This window comes from Leiobunum rupestre, chromosome 5 (assembly GCF_980474605.1).
Source record: "Leiobunum rupestre chromosome 5, qqLeiRupe1.1.hap1, whole genome shotgun sequence".
Lineage (NCBI taxonomy): Eukaryota > Metazoa > Arthropoda > Arachnida > Opiliones > Sclerosomatidae > Leiobunum > Leiobunum rupestre.
The window spans coordinates 11,954,818-11,976,461 of NC_143388.1; the positions used below are offsets into that span (position 1 = coordinate 11,954,818).

General features: G+C 34.9%; 1 protein-coding gene across 5 annotated transcripts in view; it reads left to right on the forward strand.

Annotated features, from left to right (window-relative positions):
* Ddr (discoidin domain-containing receptor 2) overlaps positions 1–21,644 on the forward strand; it is a 221,474-nt gene that overhangs the window by 78,581 nt on the left and 121,249 nt on the right. The window lies entirely within an intron of this gene.

Sequence of the window (21,644 nt, forward strand, 5' to 3'; positions counted from 1 at the left end):
CTCTTTATTTTTTTGTTAAATTTACGTGAACGTTCTAAATCGTAATATATAACGTGAACGTTCTAAATCGTAATATATAACGTGAACGTTCTAAATCGTAATATATAACGTGAACGTTCTAAATCGTAATATATAACGTGAATGTTCTAAATCATAATATTCAACGATAATTTTCTAAATTTAATTTTTTAATTTTCCGATTTGCGGAAATGTTTCTGGAAATTTTTCTGCATTTCATTTTTCCGGAAAATTAACAACACTATTTTAATTCATAATATTCAAACAAGAATGTTCTAAATCTTAATTTTGAACATTGATGTTTGAAAGGAGCAGCCATATTTAATTATTATTCAAAACAATCTTAAAAATCGTCCATTTTACGAGACGGCCATTCTTACCAAACTTGACGTACCCTATTCTGACATTGTGGAATAATAAACCTTTATTATTGTTTTACCATGACCTCTAAACTTCAAGTGTCTAAACACTTCTTTAGACAGTACGATTTCCATACGGTACAAACAATTATAGAAAATTTAAAAAACAGAATGAAATTACCGGTCACCATAAATATCTTATTGTTCATATGCCACCTTATTGTTCCATCAAACAACACGGAAGTACCAATGACAATCCTATTAATCGAATAACGAAGTCACGATTTACTGACTTGTCGAATAGCTGTGAAAGTATTCCATTAACAAAGACAATAGGCTATTAACACCTTTAACGATATAACGAGATAGTAAAAAAATGCTAATGTCTAAAGAAAAGGGCAAACTTAACGCCTTAAGAAGTGCTGAGCAGTCATCGAATATGCGAGAGTTAAACTTACAGCCGTGACGGTACAAATTGAAAAACATTTAGTTTAGTGACATCAGCTAGTCGGGAAATCTCAAAGGCTTCCGTTGCATCCGAATACGGAATTATTTTTTTATAAACGCAGTATTCAACTTCTAAACATCCTTAGTAACTTGATAGCTCTTAGTTAGTATGCTCTTTCTAAAACTTATAAACAACACAGACTTCACCCTTTCCGTACAGTATCTCAAAACAGTCAACCTTAATTTTTTAAGAGTGAAACGAGAAGTCGCGTTGAGCTCGCGCGTCCAACGTGACTCATATAGACGAACAAAAACAGACATAAACAGCGTCTGCAATTGAGTTCCTGGAATTATTTATACATTGAAAGAGAAATTAAGACCTCCCTTATTAAGCCAAACATCTCCCACGTTATGGTTCGCAGTCGAACTTATGACGTAAAAAGATTTTATTAAATACGCCGTTTTCCAACTTCCGGTTGCGGTGTTATTTGCTGTTTCAGCTCTTTTTTGAGTCGTGTATGGGAAGCCTTTGAATATCGTTTTGCAACTGCGATGGCAGCAAAAAGCATTAAAAAGTTATAGCCTTTTTTGATTTTTACGTAATCTCTCCCCTGGCCTCTGATACCAAGTTTTATGTTGGCCATTATTTTTGGAAGATTTATAACCGTGGCCATGTTTTCATTCAAAAGACGTATTACACTATATCGTTTCATATTTTGTCTTCTCGTTCTTTGGATACGTTACAGGCTCTCTAGTTTGCTACTGGATTGGGTTGTCAAGTGTTCCCTCGTGATATCGACAATTTTCTAGTTAAGGCAGGAATCTTCATTGCGGTGGGTCTTAAAGTTACGAAACCCTATTGATAAACCTTTACATAACTTGACATTCGTCTTTGGAATGAGGCTCTGTTTTTACTCTAGTGTAGATAAAACTAAAGCACATACCATTCAACTTTATGTAAGGCAAGATAAATGTAGATGTACAGATGTATTTAATATTAGTAAATGTTTATATTATATTTCTTATAGAGATGTATCAAATCTTTGCCATTATAGAAAACGTGTATCTTAGCTTTCAATGTTTGCGAGATGCCAATATATACTTTTGATACCAATCATTTACATATTATACTAATTATATACATTTTATACCAATAATATACTTCTAGGACCAGTTATATACTTCTACGACCAATTGTATACTTCTGATACCAAATATATACTTTGAGGACCAATTATATACTTCTGATACCAATTATATACTTCTGATACCAATTGTATACTTCTAAGACCAAATATATACTTTTAGGACCAATTATATACTTCTGATACCATTATATACTTCTGATACCAATTATATACTTCTGATACGAATTGTATACTTCTAAGACCAAATATATACTTTGAGGACCAATTATATACTTCTGATACCAATTATATACTTCTGATACCAATTGTATACTTCTAATACCAAATATATACTTTTAGGACCAATTATATACTTCTATGACAAATTATATGCTTTTAGGACCAATTATATGCTTCTGATACCAACTATATACTTCTGATACCAATTGTTTACTTCTGAACCAATTATATACTTCTGATACTAATTATATACTTCTGATACTAATTATATACTTCTGATACCAATTGTATACTTCTGATATTAATTATGTACTTCTGATACGAATTATATACTTCTGATATTAATTATTTACTTCTGATACCAATTATATACTTAATCTGATACCAATTATATACTTAATCTAATACCAATTATATATATCTGATACCAATTATACATTTCTGATATCAATTATATACTTCTGATATCAATTATGTACTTCTGATATTAATTACAAACTTCTGATATCAATTATATACTTCTTATATTTACAGTAATATTTATTATCATTATTAAAAATGTGTGCAGATTATAAATTTTTTAACATACAAATCTTAATATATTTTATTATCTTTTAGTTCATATTTATTTTAAATTTTTTTATTCGTTCCTTAACGAATTTTTGAAGGTAAATCTCTTAAACATTTTTCATTGAACCGGTCACTTCAAAAAACCTTTTTTTCTTTTGCAAAATTCCAAGTAACAAAAATAGTAAAAGACCTGTCAATGTAGTCTGATATGAAAGAGAGGGTAAAAACTACGTTTGCAAAAGTACGCCTTCTTCTGGCGCTGTGGTCGTTTTAGAAGCCGAACTCGCTCTACACTATAAAATCCGTTGGGCTTTCCCCCCTTCCTTTGGAAACTTAACAGTAGATAATAGTTCGTTTGCTTCGATTGTCCGTGGGCAACAAAGGTCTCTCTTAAGTATCCCCTTTTAGTAAATACCCTCCAAGAAACCCGATTTATCTTACCCTTTAACCCCGAAGCCACGAAAGAAGGTTCCCAAAAATAGTCCTTATTTATGGACCTCCGACGAGCCCCAGGAAGACCAACAGGTCCTTTTCATCCCAGAGCTTTGGATTTCGAGAGAGAGAGGGTATGGTACAAATGCCGGAGGAGGCGGGGTACAATAAACTAAAAGCAGCTACTCATTTTTCAAACGCTGACAATCTTTCCCGTTTCTTACTTACAAATGTTCCTTTCCATCGTTAGTCGAATTGGTTCGGAAAGAAAAATGGACGACAACATGGTTTCACCCCGATTTTCTACCAAGGGTTTATTTTCATTAAAATGCCCTATCGTCTGAAAAGAGGTTAGTTGTAGTGATACATTAGGCCAAGGATTCCCTTAAGAAAATGGCTTAATCCAATATTCAAATTTGGATGCAAATTAAATTTCAATACAGTTATGTTTACAACAAATAATTTATTAGAGTAGAATTTCGTACATTGTAATTGGATCAAATGTAACATATTTTCTATTATATTTATTCAATTAAATTAAATTAACTTAGAAATAATGACTTGTGAATTAATTACGGCATTAGTGGGAATTATAGGCCCGCAACAAAGCCGAAGTATAAGATAGTATACATTAACAGTATATTTTATTTAAAATGAATTAAACATTTTCGATCAAACTCGGAATAGATGCTTCAATAAAGCATCCTCCAAGGAATTCGCCAAGAAGTAATATTTCCGAAAGGCTGCCAGGACCTGCATGTCACATTTTATATAGGGTTTGTTAAAATAATGGAAATTTTTAACTTTTACGGCAGCAACAAGTGTTCCCTTTTAACCAGGTAACTTTTTTGACATATTAAGGCTTAGCAAAAACACGACGTTCTGTTTACTGGTGAAAAGTTTCCATTATTTCAACAAGCAATATTTATATAATATCTTGCGGGTCCTGGCTCTCGGAAATATTACTTCTTGGCGATTTCCTTCGAGGATGATTTATTTAATTTTGAATATAATTTTGGAACCCAATTTGATCCACCATTTTCGTAAGGCTTAATTAATTAATTGACTAAAGAATATACCTCAACGTGAAAAAACTGATAGCTTGCTGTTGGGAACCGTACTTTTATAAATATATTGTTTTCTGAAACCCAACAAAACCATCGCCATGGTTACACATATAACTTGAAATCCACTTCAGCTAGTTTCAGCGATTCCAAAAAGTTGGACCGATAGATGTGAATCCAATACAAAGACTAGACTACCCGTTGATGGACTTTAACCTAGAAGCAACAAACACAGCACCCCACACTAGGAGAACGCAACCCGTCAAAAGTCGTGCATTTTCTCACGTACAGTTTTCATTGGTTAGACGCTTTAGCGCCTGCTGCCGTCGGAAGGGGGAAATTCGGAAATTGTCTTCCCCTTTTCCGTAAAACGTTCAGCGTAAAGGCTCGTCCAATGAAATTTGTACAGAACACTGCGTTAGCGTGTTTAAAGGCTAGCTGCGTTCTCCTTGTGTTTGTTGCTCCCGAGGGGCAGGTCACTTCGTTGATTAACGACGCACCCCTCGAAAGACTAAATCCGATTTAATCGTGATTATTTTGATTAAATTCAATTTAATCACGATTAAGTGGATTAAATCACGTTTAATCATGATAAGAATGTTTAAATCGGATTTAATCATGATTAAATGAATAAATCTGTTTAAAATGATTAAACCTGATTAAAATGATTAAACCTGATTAAAATGATTAAACCTGATTAAAATGATTAAATCCTGATAAAAAAATTATATCGTGATTAGTATGATTAAATCGTACTTTAGTTTTGATTTTAATGATAAATTCTCGATTCGACCGATTATATTGATTAAATCGGGATTAAAATGATTAAATCTAATTAAAAAGATTAGATCATGATTAGAATGATTAAATCTCGTTTAAATGATTAAATCCTGATTAAAAAGATTCGATCATGATTAGAATGATTAAATCTCGTTCAAATCGTGGTTAGATTTTCTAATCTTGATTAGATTTTTTAATCTTGATTACCCTGATTTAATCACGATTACCCTGATTTAATCATTTTACTATGATTAAGACGCACCCAAAATGGAAGTGACCTGCCCCTCGGTTTCTCCTAGCTTTAACGAAGCTAACTAGTCCACTTAACATTGCCGGCAGTTCGTTTGTTGTTCGGGTAGTGCAACCGTACGTGGTCCCAGAGCCATCTTGTTACGAGCCAACTTTTATCATATTAAAGCGTGACTTTGCCATATATCTTCAACGCCGAAAGAAGCGGTGTCTCCATTACGAGTTAAAAGAAAGTTTGCCGTTCCTATTCCTATAGTTAATTATTTTAGGTTTCCCTTTTAGCTATGGTACCCGCTTCACGCGCGTCCAAAAACGCGGGAACTATGCGTGGCGAAATTGGGGGAACCGCTCCACTCTCCCGTTAGCGAAGCGCTTCTTCGGGAAAAGATGGATGGCTTTTACCCCAACACCGCCGCGCGTTGCCTTCTCTTTCTCGTGGCCCTATTTTTTTCTAAAGATCTATTTTGTTTATGTCTAAAAGTTTCTAATCGAAAAAGTATCGTGTTTTTGCGCCCTCAAAGGGACTAGTTAACCTGATAGTTCGCGTGGAGTTGCTAGCCGATAAAATCCGTTTACGACGCGTTAGGCACGTTAGGGTGACGATAGCAACCCCGTGTCACCCTAGTAACGGCGGTCAAAGGAGGGAGATATAATTGGTTCCACGTGGAACCCACATGGCCCCCCTGCACTCTCTACCGTCCCGCCTGCGAGGTGTACCGTCGCTTGGCTTCACTAGGTTCCCGAAATTGAGCGCCACCCTGGCAGTCCGGTCCACCCCTTTGCTCGTAAATCAAGAAGGATTCCGTGGGCATTTTGTGAAAGAACTTCGCTGTAGCGTTGTATGACGGAGAATTTTCTGGTTCGTAGGAATTCCATTCTGCCACCCTGCAATATACGTGTAGCTATGGATTATTTTCTGGTTACATAATAATGCTTAATATCTAACTAACTGTGGTGCTATATGTTTGACGTTATGAAAAATGATGGCGAGGTGTAATCACTAAGCTTGGAAAATTTGTTATATACAGGGTGTTTCAAAAGGTTATGCAAATATTTTAAGGAGTTGTAAGGGGTGAGTTATAATAATCAGATAGGCTAATACCCGAGGCACCACATTAGGCCATCAAGCGACTTTTAAAGCCATTAATTCAGGTGGCCGGGTTACAATGCGTAGGAGGGTGGTGGCAAGCCCTTCACGCCACGCCAGCCAACAGCTCCCTACACTAACTAATACCTTTAAACTCAAATGGGATTTTATGGAAAACTCAAAAGGGTTTTTATGGAAGGGGAAACCCCTTAAACCAGTGGGGGAGAGAACTTGCAAACTCAACGCGGAAGGAGTTGTTCCGAGTTTTCACCCAGTGCCACAAGCTAGGATCTAACCCGGATCCTCTTGCTGCGAGGCGAAAGTGCTAACCACTCGACCTGTTTTATCCCCATATTCCTACGATGAGTTAAAAGAGTGCCAGAGAGCTTCAAAGTTTGGCCTACTAGCCCCTGGAAGTAGGCTGCAACAAGCGCAAAACCAAGCAGCAGGGACTTTAAATACCGTTTAAGTTTACTTTTTTACGCTGGTTACTTCGATTGGTTTACAAAGTCCTTTTTTACCTATCACACGAACCCGAACCTTAATGTTCGCGTTTCCCTGCTGCTTGGTTTTGCGCTTGTCGCAGCCTACTTCCAGAGGCTAGTAGGCCACACTTTGAAGCTCTCTGGCGCTCTTTTAACTCATCGTAGGAAAATGGGGAAAAACAGGCATACTTCTATAACTCCTTCAAATTTTGGCATAACCTTTTGAAATACCCTGTATTGCCATTTGAGCTCGGCTGTGTTCGTTAGATAAAATTTCAAAGCACAAATTCCGTAATCATACACCATGCAAAATCCATAAAAACGTTTTTACTTTGTTTTACTTAAAGGCAAATTTCATGTTATGGGTTATAACTGAAACTCGTAAAATGTTCTTGTTTTTCTTTCAAACCATGTTGTCGTAACACTGTAAGGCATTGTACGATTTTACGATGACAAGTAAAGATTTAGTACAGTTTCGCTAGTTAAATTAGATCCTAACTGGCACAACCCCACATTGAACCTTGACTTTTTGTCGAAAAACAACAACAAACAAAACATGCCAATAAAAATACGCGATTAATGTCCGAAGCCAGTCATGACTGCATCCATTGTATCTAGGAATATAATACTGCGTACCTGGAACAGAAATTTGTATTCCCCCATCACGGACTCACGGTTTTAGCTTCCGCAACGCGAGAGCTATACAATTTCGGACATACGAGCGTAGCGCCATCGTAAAAATAAGCGGAATTTTTTGTCTCTATAAATTTTGCCTACTTTTCATTCTATTCACAAGGATTTTTTGTACAAGTTGAAACACGAATATTCTACCTGGATTATACGCAACTAATTTCGGAGATGTTTATTTAATTTGAAGAAAAAATAAATAAATCTTTAACACGATTTTAAAACCACGCATTTCTAACCAAGTCCCAACGAACACGCGGACGAAATTTTGACTACGGTGTCCGCTAGGTGTCTCTAGTATCTTATTTATCACATTGCCAGGCCTATGAATCCCATATTTCCCTTCCAGTATTTCCATCCTCCTAGATTGTATCGAGTTAAAGTATTCCTTGACCGAAATCGGACTTTGCTTCGTAATGAGTTGTTTTCGAAGTTTAGAAATGTGAAAACATCCCAACGTGTTGAAGTCATAATCCGTCGCTTTATCTCCGTTCATGTCGAACTTGAACCTGGACTGGCAGGCGTCCCAGTGAGAGCAACGTGGGACGAGAACCACCCGCTGCTTTGAATAGGGACCTCGCGAATGTTTGGAATGAACTGTCGAAATGCGGCGAGGAAGGGCTTTAAGGGCTCAACAAAGGAAATCGTACCGATGCAAAAATAAGACGCTCTTTTGAAGTTCGCTTAAAGGAAACGAAGACTTAACAGATGCCATAGCGTAATCGACAGTTTCTTCGGAATCTTAGCTTCGAATCTACTGACTTGTTGTTGTTCAGTCCATGTTAGATCAATGCCGTCAAACGATAAAAAATACGGCTCACTTGTTTCAGATATATGGTGGAAACTAGGGTTAACTGATAGCGTGGTTTAGTCGACAAACGGTGAACAACACCCTTGATGGAACTGTCAGTTAGCGATCGCCTCTACCATAAAAGGCACTCCGCTGAACGTTTTGCAAAGGGGCATGTCTTCTATTCTTCTCAAGATCATGCATGGTCAGATCACCACAAATCTCATGACAGGATATAGAGTGTACCGCTTTTAAAAGCCATGATCATCGTTGGGATGTACCCATCCGCCCCCCTTTGACCTTCGCGACCTCTTCCTGATAATAACGAACCACGGCTACCACGACCCTTAAATTTAGTTCCTTCCTCTCTACCGGTGTAACCCCCGGTGTTATTTCTTTTCTCTCCAAAATAATTGACTTTTTTCCCCATGAATCACAGCGTATGTTCATTATTAGAGTATTTTCAACAGCGGAACAAATTTTATCATCCGCTGTCAGGACGGATGGAAAAATATTTGGTAGAGTACAATTTAAGTAAAAGCCCTAGGGTATCCCCAATGCCCTGGGAACAATTATGTTTTTTTCCCAAGGTCAAACCTCTGAATATTTTGGTTTTCGTTTTTTCAAAATTTTTTCGCATAGTTTCTATATAGTCATTTTCAAGAAAATAGTTAAAGTTAAACAAACAACAAGTCGAAATCATTTTCATAACCTATAACCTTAATTTAGATATTTATATATTAAATATATTATTATATTGAATATAATTATTTCTGTTGATATTCTAATTTCGATCTTGACAAAAATTATTTTATAATTCGAATGCTTTTGGAAATGTGATTTATGAAATTTTTTGGAAATGCAATTTTGGGGGTTTAAATACATTTTACCACGACTGAAATCTGGGAGGGTGCTATATAACCCTGTACCCCTTATTCCGCCGCCAGGGTGCGCTGTTACTTCTATCCGCACAGGATGTTGTAGAATATTATCATTTTTAAAACGATAGATTGCGAAAAACAATTTTAAAAGAGAACGTGTCAGGACCTCCTATCTCGAAATACGTCGATTTGAAATGCGGTTTTAAGCCAACGTGAGGGAGTTGATGGGGATTGATTTAGAGAATTCGTGATTGGAATTTATTAATGAAACATTCTGGTTCTGATATAAGCGCTTCATAACTGGCGAGATTGTTTTTGACGTATTGAATAGCCGCTAGTTTTAATCTGGTAGTTTTTTTCTCTCAAACCAAACCTTGTTTTTCAGCTGGTTTTCGCTGAATTTTAAAAAGATCGTTGTTACCGGTTTTTTGGAAGACATAGCCTCGCTAAGTGGTCTTACGAAACACTTAAACCCATTCCGGATTCTTGTTAGTGTTTTGAGGCCCGATACGCCTTTGAAATTATATTTTGAAAATTGGGATGTCTCACCTTTCAATTATTTAATATAAATTTAGAAATTATTTTAAAATGATCTCCGTGTCGATATAAAAGTTACTCAAATATTTATAAAAGAACGTGATATAAAAGTTTCATTTTTAGAAACGGAATATATATATATATATATATATATATATATATATATATACTCATAAATATTATCACCTCTCATTGGATTTTACAGGTACGGTGTTATTTAATATTTATCTAAGACTTTGCGATTTATCTCGTAATTTAGGATAATCTAAAACTTTGAGATTTATCTCGAAATTTAGGATAATCTAAAACTTTGAGATTTATCTCGTAATTTATTATAATAAAAAACTTTGTGATTTATCTCGAAATTTAAAATTTAACTACAAATTTTGATTCATCCTGAAATTTAAAATTAATCTCGAAATTTATTATTTATCTAGAAATTTCGGATTTATCTAGATATTTAAGATTTATCTAGAAATTTCGGATTTATCTAGATATTTAAGATTTATCTAGAAATTTCAGATTAATCTAGATATTTAAGATTTATCTGGAAATTTCAGATTAATCTAGATATTTAAGATTTATCTGGAAATTTCAGATTAATCTAGATATTTAAGATTTTTCTATATATTTAAGATTTATCTAGAAATTTAAGATTTATCTAGAAATTTAAGATTTATCTAGAAATTTAAGATTTATCTAGAAATTTTGGATTTATCTAGATATTTAAGATTTATCTAGAAATTTAAGATTTATCTAGAAATTTAAGATTTATCTAGAAATTTTGGATTTATCTAGAAATCTCGGATTTATCTAGAAATTTCGGATTTATATAGAAAGTTAATATTAAATGATCGACATGGAATAATTTTTGCGGTAAAACGTTTTGTCAAATGAAAGAACATTTACAAAATATAATTCAATTTAATATCATAATCTATCGTACAACGCATCGTCAATTCGCTTTGCAACGAAACTATAACGCATTTTCTTGATAAAAACATTCGACTTAATGTCTATAATTTACATACGCGTACATTGTAGTTTCTTTTACAGAAAATAATTTGTCTAATGCCATTTCTTGTATCTCGAATAAGAACCGCTCCGAAATGATAGTAATTTGGAATTCGTGTGTACAAATTTCGTCCCAATGTTGCGAGAGTCATCTCGACGACACTGATAGCGCGGCGAGTCATTACGACAATTCTTTGGTCAATTACTATATAAAAGGCTAAACTCTTAAAGTATCTTCAACGTAATATTCCGTCGCCTATATACAAAAATACATTTTCTTCCCTTTGTGGCCCATTGTCGGCCGAGCGTTCCAGCTCCATTGTAAGGCTTACACTTTTGGCACCGTGCGCCAGCCGAAGAAATCCCCCTGGTTTAACGGGTACTTTGAAGTGGAAGTTATTAAATATGACAGCGTTATGGAAGCCCTACGCTTCCTATTTAATCCGGGGTATCGGCCGCAGACGCTCGGAGCTTATTACGTAAGCGGAAAAAGGGACGTCTCCCGGCAAATATCGTACGCTCTTGGACTTTTGGCTGCGGCGCGGCGCTGAAGGCAAGGAGAAGAAGTAGAAATGCCAATATCAATTACGGGCTACCCACAACCCCTTCCGTGCCCGCGCGTGAAGAATATTAAAGGCAAACGGAGAGAGAATGCCTCTTAAATCTCTCTCTCGCTTCGTTCTTTATTTAAGGCCACCTACAATGTATTTTCATCAAGTTACTTTCTAGCGTAGGGGCTCTTCATAAAGATATCGAAGCAAATATAAACCTTTCAATATTTTTATCGAAGTCATTATTTCGGCGTTATATTGTTTGTTTTAAATGTATTTTTGTAAGCTGTGGCATGTTTAAATTTTTTTATGTTTATTTAAATAAATCTTTTTCTCTTAATTAAGTTAAATTATCTTTCTTCTCTTAGTTTTATTTAAATTATATTTAATCTCTTAGTTTAATTAAATAATCTTTACTAACTTAGTTTATTTAATTTATCTTTACTAACTTAGTTTATTTAATTTATCTTTACATAATTAATTTATTTAATTTATCTTTACATAATTAATTTATTTAAATTATCTTTACATCATTAATTTATTTAAATTATGTTTTTATCTTAGTTTATTTAAATTATCTTTTTTCTATTAGTTTATTTTAATTATCTTTTTCTCTTAGTTTATATAAATAATCTTTTTCTTCTTAGTTTATATAAATAATCTTTTTCCTCTTAGTTTATTTAAATTATATTTTTCATGGTTGTCTACTTAAATTATCTTTTTCTCTGAGTTGTTTTAAATAATCATTATTATCTTAAATTATCTTTTCTCTTAGTTGTTTGAAATAATCTTTGTTATCTTAATTTATTTAAATTGTCTTTTCTCTTAGTTTATTTAAATAATCTTTATTATTCTCTTAGTTGTTTTAAATTATCTTTTTATTCTCTTAGTTGTTTTCAATCATCTTTTGTTTATTTTGTATATTATATTCCCTTTTCATGAACTAGTAGAAATAAAGGTGGTATTATAAGAGGAAAGATGCGTGCTCTCATTTCTCTTCCTTTCTGCCTTTGAATCTACTAGTTCTGATATCGAAGATAATATATTTTGCACTTCAATTTATCGGTTATGAAAGGAAATATCTTGCCCGTTACAGGCTTAGCTTGGCTCCATAAAGTTAGTGCCGCCGTTTTGAATAAACTAACTGGCAATACTGATTTAACGGTTGGTTTTTGTAGGCAGTATATATTGAAAATCTCCAAACAAAGGTCAATTGTTTTTTATATAGCTAACTTGACCTATATGAACAGAGTATTTTTACAAAATAAATAAATATTATAAATGGGATATTAACACAATCAATGAAATATCGTGAATTCACTATATTCAATGATTTGTTTTAAAAATTTCAACAGTAAATGAGTTGGGTATCGCGGTCATATTTCAAATTTTCGACAACCATTGCCCTTTCGTACTCCAAAAGGAAGAAAGTGCTCAAGCAGAAGAATTTACAGAATAATTCTAAAAACATGCTTTTGTAAATAACAGGCGTAATTGTATAATTTTAATATAATGTCAAATTAAACATTTCACTATTTCAATTTCCGAGAGAGCAAACTTAAGCAGAAATTTATTAGAAATTCATCCAAGGTATCAAACGATGTACTCGAGGCTGTTTGCCGAACTTATGAATATAATCTCATAATTTATGATTTTTTAATACGAAATGTAATGACATTTTACTGGTAATTAATTCCATTTATAAATTACCATCTTTTCTCGGGAATCTAGACTTCGTTCCCCCCTACAGTTTCTTCCATTCCCTGCTGTTAAATATTTAAACCGGCAGTTAAAAACAGAAATGATATAATCATTTAAACCGTATAATTTTTTATCTCCCCATTCATTAATAGTCGACTTTCAGGTTCTTTAAACATTTCTAATTTGGTATTTGAAATTAATTAAATAGCTTCGAGAAAATTTTCCGTCTTTCTAAGAATGATTTCATGCCTGTTAATGAAGAACCTTTACAGCTTAGTCATACCCTGTTAACCGCGCGATACGAGTGTGAGTCTAGTACGGTTTTTAGCTGGCGAATAAATTGGTGATTCCTAATCGGAGAGGCCTTGGTAATAATTTTAAGGGTTACATTATTACGAAGCCAGAAAAAAAATAATTAGTAAAACCAGTCATAATCGCTTTCTAGCGGCGAACTCGAAACCAGCTCGAACTGATTTTGAGGTTAAACCCCTCCGTACTTATTCAGGAATATCAATTGAACGTCGCGCAAAATTTTATGGTCACGGTGTCGGGCTAATTACCCAATTCCGTGTAGTGAATATAATTCCCGCATTCGTCAACCGAGCGGCTCTGACTGTTTCCCTTTCATTACCTATTCAGTTGAACGATGCCATTTGGAATGTACGAAAAAAAGGAGGCCTCTCTGTCTTCGCGATCCTTAAATGACAAAGTTGAAGGGTCACCAGGCTGTTTGCCAATGAATCGAAACCGCAATCGCCGCGACTTTGATAGAACTGTCTGGTAATTCTCGATCGCTAACAGCTTTCTTTTTTTAAAAGAAAAAGTCATAACTGTCATCGTATATAGGATATGACTCCTATTCGAGAAATAGAAAACTCTGGTTTGGTCTTATTCCGGAAGACCCCCCAACGTATTTTTGGCAAAAGGGATAATTTTTTTTGGTCTCCGGCTCGTTTCGCGGCGTGGCTCTCATCCCTTTCTCGCTTCCTCTTGATTCATTCTCGAGTGGATGGATGGCGAAATGGACAAAATGCGTTGTATTTTATAAATAAATAATGCCTCCAGAAACAACAGCCTCATTCTAGGGATCCGTACCACGGATGAAGTGGCGCGCGTGTGACAGGAAGATATTGCTCTAAGTCACGGAGAATGATAGGACCACTTTATTATTAGGGTGTACAGCTATCTCTTGTTAAACTAGTAGAAAACACGATGCTTTGTGTATCGCCGCTTGATGCTTTGCCGTGGCTGTCGCTATAAGGAAGTTTACCGTTCTATACTAATAAATTAATTGCCACAAACAATTGTCATGGTATCAATTTTAAGTTATGGGTATATTTTGTGATACAAACACTACAGTTGTAATATGGTTTTCGTACAGCCTTAGTTAGGCCCAGTGACGGCGATCCCGTGGGGAATCTTGGGCTCGAGCCCCCACAAGGGAAAACCTACGGAGGTAAAGCCCCCACAGAAGTAAAATTGAGGGGAAAAACAATCAGGGAAAAATATAGAATTTAACTGCCTTTATTTGAGTCCGAAATCAGAATAACAGATGTTGAAGATGCGAGTAACATAATAATCAGCTAGGCTAATACCCAAGGCACCACCTTAGGCCTAAGTCATCAAGCGACTTTTGAAGCCATTAATTTAGATGAAATAAGCATAAAATTGATTTCGATAGATTGGTCCAAACAGAAAATAGCCTCGTCGGGTACCCTGTCTTACCCCATTATCTTAAGTTATTCTAGATAGCCTAAAATACCTTCATAATGTATGTGGTCAAGAAAGGTTTAATGATCTAGAGATTCCTCTGAAAACATAGACAAGTTTACATTTTATTATCATTGAATTCATTGACGCTCGAGATATTAGAAAGAACACTTTCTTTTTAACAATATAATATTTAAGATTTAGAGCTGTACATTTTCTTGCTTAAGTTTAAAGTAAATGAATTTTTGGATAAAAATAATGGGCTGGGCCACGCAGGAATTTTTCCCGTCGCCTCCGCTGGTTGGGCTAAATTTTCATTATGGGTCAAAATGCTTAGTACAATTATGAAGGTAGTTGATTTATTATTATGATATTATGCGTATTCATTTTATTGCTGGAAAGAAGCCCACATCAGTCAGTGCAAATAGTTTGTTATTAAAGCAATTAGTTGACATTTCTTAAATTTAATTTGCAAATCATTGTTACGCTTAGTAAAGACTGTAGCTACACTTTCCTTGTCTTTCGGATCAATCTATATTTGAAGGAGAACTATTTTTTTACTCCGAGGGGCCGATCACTATCCATAATCAGTGTACAAGCGTGTAGGTTTGACTGTACTAAAGTTATTACGTAATCGATTACACGTTTAGCACAACCAAAGGCTGTAATCGGTGTACAAAAATTCCGAAAGTGGTTAGCCCCTTGTTTGACCCGAAGTGTCGATAGTGGTTGAAGTCAGAGTTTGCGGTGTACCACTAAGTAAGAGGTTACTCAAATTTGCCTAAGAAGGGGTTTAGTTTCTATTGCCCAGAAATTGGGCATTTATAAGAAATGTTAAGGATACATCGACTTAGGCAACCCGGGGCTGCATTTGATATATCCGAAATGGTTATGGTAGAAAATGTCAATGATACAACAGTCACTGCGACATAGTCAAATCTTCGAAGTAGAAATACTAAATTTGGGCAGTCGGGGGTCCTAGAATTGGGAATTTTGGACTCACAGGTACCAGTTAAAAACTACTTATATAATTAGTCTAAGCCGGCTTGCTATCTTTATACTACAATTACCTGGAAATATCTGCAAACCCGTGGTTTAAGTACACATGACTTTGTTCATGTTCGTCATCATTTCATGGTGAATCGCCATCTTGAATAAATAAATAACTTTCGTCACACTCTAACTATTTAATGAATGTCGGATTTTACTTAATAGTTTTTCAGAGTTGTTGCGTACATCCAAAATTACCCGAGTAAACGAAGATAATTATTTTTCGCGGAAGTCATGACCTGTTTAATCCCGTGTGTCGGTCTCGGTTTCATCGGAATTTAGGGAAGACCAGATGCCGCGTAGGGTGGCGGAGTGGGGTGGCCCTCCTACGCCACGATGAGGAATGGTATCTCCCTTTCCGCCGCCGCCGTTGCCTCCCCCCTTTAATAAATCGGGATCAGTCATTGGTTGCCCGACACCAGCGCTCGCCGGAAGTAAGGGTTTACTCAGCCGGAAGGGACGCTTAGTGTTCACCCGAGCGCGAGGCTTCACCCCCTTGAACCCCACCCGCCCCGTCCCCCTTCTCTCGTACCCCCTTCTCCTAGTTTCACCCTTTTCCTTCGAGCCGCTCATATCGCCGAAGATTTACACAACAGGCGCTTCGCGCGGACAATCTGCTCATAATCGAAATTTACGAGTCCTTGCTTTTGGGAAAATGGTTAAAAGTTTGGCGAGAAATAACTCGGGGACTTGTTTTTGCCGCGGAATATTTATGTTAATAGATTTTATGCTGGCGAGCGCCGGGTTGTTTGCGTTCATAATCACCGGTCGTTTTATTATGGTCAAGTATGTATATACAGTTCAGCCCCAACTTCGGGACTTTATCAACGCGCCGCGACGGCTATTTTTGAAATATGTAAATCGTCTCTGGCGTTCTTCCTTGCCGAGCGACGCCATGTCCTCAATTTTACTCCCATTTTACAGCGTTTCGCTTTTAAGAGCGTTTCCAATAGCGTTCGTCGCGCCTTGACGCTATTAACTTCAGCTGGAGAAATTAATACGCTTGCCTACTCCGTTTTCACGCTAGAAAGTTGAAATTTGTTCTTCTCCTTGTTGTTTTTAATTCCGCTTTTAAAAAGGTCGTTTTGTGTTTTGCCGTCATTTTAACGACTTGAAAATATCAAACTTCTAATGAGATATTGAAATGATTATATATTTTACGATTAAAAATGTTTCGGCTTTATTTAATATAAAGTTTAAAATGGACGTTAAAATATGCTTGGCGTAAATACAAATTCGCTTGTGCCTACTGTTTATGCTTGAAAAACTACAAACACTCCTTTTCGCATAAATACGAATTCGCTTGTGCTTACTGTTTATGCTTGCAAAACTACAATAACTCCTTTTCGCATAAATACGTATTCGCTTGTGCTTACTGTTTATGCTTGCAAAACTACAATAACTCCTTTTCGCATAAATACGAATTCGCTTGTGCTTACTGTTTATGCTTGCAAAACTACAATAACTCCTTTTCGCATAAATACGAATTCGCTTGTGCTTACTGTTTATGCTTGCAAAACTACAATAACTCCTTTTCGCATTGTGTGCTTGCTAGAGGAAAGTTAGTCTTAATTTTAATATACGCTCGCAAGAAAAGAACGCGTTGTTTATTTGCTTTACGTGCTTGCTAGATCAAATTCAGTAATTATTTACATTTTACGCCTGCAAAAGGTTTTGTTTTTGCTTTATGTGCTTGCTAGAACATTATCAGGCATAATTTTCATTATACGCCTGCAAGAGTAGTATGAGTCACTCTTCTGTTTTATGGTCTTTCTAGATAAAAATGAAACAAACTTTGCTTTATGCACTTGAAAAAAGTAGAATCAGGCATAATTTGCTTCATGCACTCGCAAAAGTAGAATGACATCATTTTCGTTCTAATTGTTTGCAAGAATGGATTGAGTCATCTTTTTCTTTATAAGCTTACAAAAGTAAATTATTTCATTTTGGCTTGATAAGGTTACAAGAGTAGATTATTTCTTTTTGCTTGATAAGGTTACAAGAGTAGATTGTTCCATATCTGCTTGATTAAGGTTTCAAGAGTAGATTATTTAATTTTTGTTTTACAAGGTTACAAGAGTAGATTATTTCATTTTTGGTTGATAAGGTTAAAAGATTAGATTGTGCCATATTTGCTTGATAAGGTTACAATAGTAGATTATTTCATTTTTGTTTTACAAGGTTACAAGAGTAGATTATTTCATTTTTGGTTGATAAGGTTATAAGATTAGATTGTGCCATATTTGCTTGATAAGGTTACAATAGTAGATTATTTCATTTTGGCTTTATGCACTTGGCGGGAAGAATGTATATTTTTTGCCATTTTTGTTTGATAAAGTTACAAGAGTAGATTGTTCCATATCTGCTTGATAAGGTTTCAAGAGTAGATTATTTCATTTTTGTTTTACAAGGGTACAAGAGTAGATTATTTCATTTTTGGTTGATAAGGTTACAAGAGTAGATTGTGCCATATTTGCTTGATAAGGTTACAATAGTAGATTGTTTCATTTTTGCTTTTATGAGCTTACAAGAGTAGATTATTTCATTTTTGCTTTATAAGGTTACAAGAGTAGATTGTGCCCTTTTGGCTTGACAAGGTTACAAGAGTAGATTACTTAATTTTGGCTTGACAAGGTTACAAGAGTAGATTATTTAATTATGGCTTGATAAGGTTACAAGAGTAGATTATTTCATTTCTGCTTTATAAGGTTGCAAAAGTAGATTGTGCTCTTTTCTCTTGATAAGGTTCCAAGAGTAGATTATTTTATTTTGGCTTTATGCACTTGGCGGGAAGAATGTGTCCTTTTTGCTCTATTCTCGTAAGATTAGAATAAGCTATCTTATGCTCTATACGATTACGGGATTAGCATGAGCAACTATTATTCAAGATACTCGCAAAGCTTCAATGTTAACCGTGTTTAATACAACATTACCACGCGCAAAACACCAGTTCAATTATTATTTCTATGGCTATTTCTTTATATTAAATAAGCTTATGAATTTAATTTTCCATAGTTTTCATTTTCTTTAAAACAGCCTGGTCCGACTAAATCACGTTATCGTTATTGTATTCAAAGTAGTTTAGCAATCAACCGCTGGGCCGTAAAGAAAAAGAAACCTTATTTTTTTTGGTAACGGGTCGGGCCGGCGTTGAAAGAAGAACCAAATAAAAAAATGCAAAAGAGGCGATTTCGTTTTCCGCTTGGATCGCTTCGTGTGGCGGAGCGTCGCTTGAGGTGCCGCCACCGCTTGAAAACTGAACAAACCGCTGGAAAAGCTTAAAGCTAAGGTTGATAAATGCGTTCGTCGGTGCGTAGCAACGCGAAGCGCGAGGGTTTCCATGACAACGCGAGTAAATGCAAATAGATATAAATGGAAAAGAAAGACTGCTAAGAAATCTTCCTCTTCCTATTATTTGCATCAGTTTTCTTTCGCCGCGTCCTCCAATGGCGGCTGTTTCGCGAGCAACGCCGCCTATCGGACGAGCGGGAGTGTCTGAGCTTTGATAGAGATAATTTAGATGGTTCCGAGGGACGCGTTTACCGTTTGAGTTATACGAAACAGCACGGACGACTGAGGCCGGGAGCACTTTTTTACATATTTTTCACTTCGTCAGGAATGATTTTGTCTTTTTGACTAGAATGGCGGAATGGGAAAATTTAGAAATGGAAGAAAAAAAATAGCTAACGGCGTATAGGCCTAGAACAGAAAAGATTTAAATTAACTTGGCAACTCAAACAGAAGGAAATGCGTGTAGGTGTGAAGAGATAAATCTGATTTGTTGTGCGGAAGCACGCTTTTTAAAGCTGGGGTTTTTCAGTTTGCTGCTTTATAGTCTTTGATTTTTAGTAAGGCAAATGTCCTTCTAATGCCATTGAAAATGTTCTAAAATGTTGTAAATATTAAATAAATTATAATATTTTTATGAAAATAAATTGGTTAATAATATTAAGAACACTATTTTTTTTCTGGTTTAAATAGACTTATCTTGTTCAACAAATATTATTGCCTGGACATTTTATTTTTAAGTCTCAAAAATCCTTAACTTTTCTAAAATATTGGGCTTAAATAGACAATCTTGTTCGACAATATTATCTGGACATTTTATAAACAAAACTAAAAAAAAAACTAACTTTTATACCCTATAATGGGATCAAAATAAATTGTACTTAAACAGACAATCTTGTTCAACAATATTATTTCTTAATATTTTATACCCAAAACTGAATAAATTGTTCAACAATATTATTGTCTGGATATTTTATTTCTAAGATTCAAAAAACCTAACATTTTTATGGAAAATGTGTATTCAATATTCAATCTTGTTCAACAATATTATGGCTCGGATAATTTATTCACAAACCAAAAATCAACTATAATTTAACGAAAAATAACCTTATTAAATTTCAACGTAAAAGATTCTTCAAAGCAAAAAGTTGCTTAGCTAGCATATTTCATTAGGTCACGACACACTTGTATCGAATGCAAATTGAGATCTTTCGTGCGATTCTCCGAAGCGCGACTGTTCGAACTTGTTCCTAAAACGAACGCGAGAGGCCGCTATTTAATTGATGGTTTTAAGTGATGAAGGTGGCTACATCACCTTATTAAACTCCCGAAGCGCTCGTACAGTCGAAAGACCGGATTTAATACGAGAAATTAACGACTGATCTTGTAAAAGGGGCCGAGATCTGCTAGTATAAAAAGCGCTCTTTTGATTAATAGAGCTGCCCTTTATGGCACGCTAAGGCAACAAACCCTTCAGTATTGTTTCGATTTTTTTATCCTTAAGCTCTCCAGCTTTTGTTCTAAGCGTAATGTTATTTTACTCTATAAATCACTTAATGGCTTCTGGGCCTTTTAAGTTTTAACACTTTTTCTTAGTGATTTTTTATTTTCCCTTGGCCTTTTGAAAAGCAAATTTCTCTTCTTTTTCGCATTTTTATAGAAACTTTAATTTGCGATGCATTTATACAGGGCGTGTCGGCTTGTTAAGCCGGCGTAGAAAGGCTATTGTTATTTAAATACATATTCGCTATCGTGTTCATTGGCTACACTCCCTTATACGTGCAGGATATAGTTGCAATCATTTGTTATAAATATTGGAATTTCAAATTTTTTTAGCGTTCGAAAATGTTTGATAAATATTTATAATATTACGTTGCTGTTTTTGTACGTTTTTTGTATTATAGTTTGATTTAATGGAAATACATAAAATTATTTATCAATTTATTAGCATATTTGTGAATATTTTAAGCGTAAAATTCATTTACATAGAATATTTTAAATACAAAATTGTATAAATTAAAAAAATGTTACGTTTCGAAAACATATTTCTACTCATTCGATTTTTAAGTATGCCTCAAGCCCAGTTCACATTATACAATTAATTGGGCCACTTAATTGCAACCAACTAATTGCAAGCAAGAAAATTGAATAGTGTGAACAGAAAAATTGTAACCATTGTTCCAACTTTTTCTGTTCACACTGTACCATTTTCTTGCTTACAATTAGTTGGTTTCAATTCAGTGGCCCAATTAATTGTATAGTGTGAACTGGGCTTTAGTGTTTAAATTTCAAAGTAAACTTCAAAAAATTTGAACTAAGACTCAAAATATCAAATGAGAATCGGTTTAACTAATTTCCTACTACACGCGCTAATATATTTCAAAATGACTCATAAATCGAACCTATTTCCCCCAGGCAGTTATTTCAATCATCAATAACCGTAAAAGTAGGTTCCTCTTCTAACAATAGATCGCTCGGAGGGTGTAAAAGTAAAATTAGGGACGTAGTCGGTAATAATAAAAGAACGTCTTAATTCGATCTTCCATCTAGGCGTTCGTTTTTCATTTGGCCGAAGAG